We start from the raw sequence: 4,580 nt of genomic DNA, 5'->3' as shown, positions 1-4,580 counted from the left end.
GACCTGTGTAAACATAAAGGCTGTCATGGAAGAACTCTGTGCTGGGATCACATGCATATGAAAGAGAGAGAGAGAGAGAGGGAGGTGCCTTGAAATCATCTTTGCATCTAAAGCCACGCTGCCTCTCCTATGCAGCTCCGTCTGAAAATTTTAAAGGGAGGTACTTATTACAAGCGAGATGCAGCCCCGATTTTTCGGGGCACCCACTCTAGCAAGAGGTATATTTGCAGTTAACGGTGGTGACGGGGCTGTTGAGAGTCCACTGCCCTGCCGAAGCTTTGCATCCATTTCCTGTCTTCCGATAAGCCTGGGAACAAAGGAGGCCCATCAGGACGCCAGCCTCAGTCTCGGTGACTACTCGATGCTGTGGCAACAGAAGCAGCCCAGTTTACCTGGAATAAATAACCAGGCCCCTTCACTGAGAAACAAATTGGAGTATATTAGTTATCTCTGTAAGAGTGAAATTGAATCCTCGGGCATCGACATCTCCATTGAGCCACGGCCACAATGACAAGCCTGCTTCGGCAATCAGGGATGTTTATTTCTGTAATATTGATATGTGAGACAAATAGAAGAAGAAAAGAGACCTTAATTGAAGGAGTTCAGTCCTGATTTAGAAGCATAATCTTTGCGGAAATCGGTTCTGCTGGATGACTCACAAAAATATCTTTGTGCCTCTGCTTCCCTCAATCCATTCCCTGACCCTGGTAAATCATGAACCCAGATGACAGACAGATTAGGCCGGGCTGAACGTGAACTTGTCAGGGCAGCATACAGTCACCAGTCTCCGCCGTCTGTATGATTGTTCTCAGGTAATAAAAACTGCCTCTGGTGAAGGTAATATATGCCACTCGAGGCAGAACCCTTGGCCCTCACTCAAGTTTCAAAACCACTAAGTCCGTAGCTCTACAGAAAGTAACCCTATGACTAAGCAGAGAGGAATGCCTGCCCCGTGGCCTGAGACACAGCGGGAAGGTGCTCCAACAATCTGGTCTCCTTCCGTTTTCTCTTTCAGAAAAGAAAAAGGGGAGAAGTCAAGCAAGAAAGAAGGAAGTGACAGGAGAAGGGAAAAGAGGAAGAGGAAATGTCAGAAGCCTGTGGGGTCCAAGTGAGTCAGTCCCATCCTTTCTACACAAATACAATTCTCTTAACGCCCCTGCCGCTTAGAAGCAGACTCAGCTGCAACCCTTCTAAGGCATCACTTTGTGACCCAGTAAACTGAGGCTAGTTGGGCCTGTCTCACTGGGCTTCTCAGAGGATGACGTGTGTGGTTCTGAGCTACGTAGGACGCACCCCGTAAGCAGCACTTACCCAAGAAGAAACAACCATTAGCATTCAGGGTTGTCACTCATCGGGCTTCTCATCCCCCTTGTGCCTCTCTACCTGGAAATTCCTGATTCAGTCCCCTATCATGCTCCAAACTCTAAGAACACCTGGCAAAACAAACTAACCCATGACAAATGGACCCCTGCTCTGCCTCATTTCTTTCTTCCGCCCAATTCAAATCACTTCATGCTTGCAGTGGAAGGGCTGGACACTGATTTTGCTTTACCTCCAGGTCCTGCGGGTAGAAATGGGAGAGAGGAGGTGCCAGATGTGTAATAATCCAGCCCCAGAGGCCAAGCTGGCCCCTGTTCTGAGAGGGATCGTGGGCATAGCCAAGTCTGCCATTCACTAAGACATGGGGTCCCCGGGGAGAACTTAGAATCCATCTGGTTTTGAACCAGAGTGTTGTCCCCCAAGCCCAATTTCAAGTTCGCATGCACACCTTGCATGCCCCACACCTGGTTGTGCACATGTGCACAGGCATATACACACCTGCATGAATAACCTATTGGGAACGCCACCTGTCAGGGAACAGACCCTGCTCTAGGGCCTCACCTGGAAATCTTCACTCTACCCCAGCTGGTGCGAAAACACCGCAAATAGTGGGTATTTCTGATCTTACCAAACTGCCCAAATACCTCATCTTTATGAAACAAAATACCAGCCAGCCACACTCGGGGTTATAAAGGGACAACCTCCCTAATGTCCCTTTTAAGGTCAACATCTATTATCAGTATGGGTTGAATTTCATAAGACAAAACAGCAACTTCGAAAAACACTCATATCCTTTTTTCTTTTCTCTTCTTTTCTTTTTGGTAGGTTCCACACCCAGCGTGGATCCCAACACAGGCTTTAAACTCATGACCCCAAGATCAAGACCTGAGTTGAGATCTAGAGTTTGATGCCTAACCGACTGAGCCGTCCAGGTGCCCCAAAGCCACTCATATTCTGAAACACATTTTGCATGATTCCATTTAACTTTCAGCAACTCCAGTACTTTTGTTTTCTAAAATGAAAAAAAAAAACTAGGCTGTATTATGAAGATGAACTTTTGCACAAGTACACTCACTTTCTTTTAAAAATACATCGCGGTGAGTGAAAAAAAAAAACGGCCTGCTTTCCAACCTCTTCCTTCTAAACCTATTTTCTGAATAGAGTTGTTTGAAATAATCTCATTTCTATAAAGCCAAATATCTTACGATGATCAGACTTGACAATTACCACACAAGCAAACACAGACTCTTAGAAGGGCAACTTCAAAAGGATTTCTTCCCGCTGATGGCTGTTTGCCCACAAACAGAGAGGCTCCAGAAAGAGGCTCCAAGCTGCGCGGGCCACAGGAACTTCCAGCCCAGATTCTAATCACCGCTGCGCCAGGCAGTGTGAAGGCGATGGACGGGAGCAAGGAGACATGGTGCGTGTGGGATTTGGTGTGTCCTACAAATGAGGGAACACGGGTGTCTTCCCCAGAATCACATTCAGCACAGAGATGCTCTTGATATGGAAAGTAAGACAAGCTTTTTAACTCCTTGTCAAGGCTTCCTGACATCCACCACTTTCAGGAGGTCAAGAAATGTGTCCCCAGCTTCTGTTTTCTGTTCTCCTCCAGGGAACATGGTGAAGAATGGGGCCACCCAGCTGCCTTCTAGCATGTCACACTTGGATGACTCCCATCCTCACTGGGGGTGCGGGGGATAGGGGCGGGGGGAGGGTGTTGGAGGGGAACATGTCCATTGCATTTGGACTCACAGGAAAGAAAAAAATCAATTTAACATAAAAGACACTCACATATTTTTGCCTCTTTGCTATTCTGCAGAGGGTCTGTGGTATAGCTACATTGAAAAAGTTTTACATAATGAAGATTACTGAGGCATAAATCACATAGGTAAGAACTGAGATGTGTGACAGAGACGGGATCTACAGGCTAATTAAATTCAACAAGGGCTTCTGAAAAGACAACATGCCCACTAACCTTCCCAGGCTGATATTTTGTTTTTCAAGGGGCAGTAAGTGCAGAGTTGTCACGGTTGTAGAGGCCACAGTGTGATCCTTTAGCAAAACCTGAGGGGGGTCGAGGTGAAGATGAGATGCATGGATTTCTGTGTTGAATGGATGCCAGAGCCAAGATGCAAAGAATAGATAAGTTAGAGATTCGGAGGAACTAAATTTGAAGCCAGCCAGTAAAACGGATTGAACCTTATTACCTCTAGTCACTGAGAAATTCCCGAGACAGTTGGATGCAATTTGAAAAGGTCAGAAAAATATTTCCTGCACAGCATTACTGCTTCATGGTTTAAGGGTGTACATTTGTGAGATGCCAGCTCTAATCATTTTTATTGACTTTGCTTTCCAGAGACAGACAGACAGTCTGGGAAGCAAGACCACTAGATAAGAGAAAGGCCATCTTCTAAATGAAAATCTCTTGTATTTTGTTTTCTCACTTGTGACTGTGAACAATCCCAAATCTTGCCCATCAGAGGAGAAATCACACCACTTCATAGAAGAATGACGGGATGAAAAGAGAATCTAGGAAAGTACTGCTGCAATTTTCCTAAGGCGAGCTCTCTTAATTGCCATTTATTTAGCCTCTACTATATGCTAAGTATCGAAAGGTAAAGGATGCTGCGCTTTAATCCAAGTGTGAATATTTAAAATGAAACACCATAAAATACACCAGGGTGTGCAGGTTAATTTATTGTCAGCATTTCCTTTGAGGAATGGCTTCAGGAAAGAGAGAAATCCACAGGAAACATAAGAAGTAAATGAAACATATAAATATAGACTCAAGATATTGTTTTAATGAAGGCTCTGTGGGGATTAGAACCCTTCCGAATACAAAGAAAAAAAGATTTGTCATTTTACTTTAAATGCGACTTGCGTGCAGTTAGAACTTTGTTAGCAAATACATTTGAGGGTCTTTTTTTTTTTTTTTTTTTTGGTATGCAATTAGAAGTCAGAACTGACTTTTCAGTATGGAATGGCATGATCCATTCTAACCCCGTGAAGGTTTAATTAACATCTGACTTTTCTGTCTATGAGGAGCCATGTGTTTCAGACGCAAACACAAGACTATTTACTCTCCTCTTGTTTAGCAGCGAGGCTGGAACTTTTTAATGGCCTGCAGACCCAACTGCATGCTTTCTCATGATGGTCTGGCTCCATGATGATGGCCTGGCTGCTCACTAGGGCTTTACAATCAGCAGGATGGCTTTTCTTATAGAAAACCTTCTTTCTGATCCATGCCAGGCCTCATG

General features: G+C 44.8%; 1 long non-coding RNA gene across 1 annotated transcript; it reads left to right on the top strand.

The window, feature by feature from the left end:
• Positions 1-1,008: 1,008 nt before the first annotated feature.
• On the top strand, positions 1,009-4,234 carry LOC140602927 (uncharacterized). Its single transcript, XR_012005933.1, has 3 exons — positions 1,009-1,108; positions 2,146-2,740; positions 3,680-4,234. It is a non-coding gene; the product is annotated as an uncharacterized lncRNA (long non-coding RNA).
• The last annotated feature ends 346 nt before the right edge of the window (positions 4,235-4,580 follow it).

Source organism: Canis lupus, chromosome 13 (assembly GCF_048164855.1).
Source record: "Canis lupus baileyi chromosome 13, mCanLup2.hap1, whole genome shotgun sequence".
Classification (NCBI taxonomy): domain Eukaryota; kingdom Metazoa; phylum Chordata; class Mammalia; order Carnivora; family Canidae; genus Canis; species Canis lupus.
The sequence above is the reverse complement of the archived record's forward strand: the minus strand, read 5'-3'. Positions and strand labels throughout refer to the sequence as shown.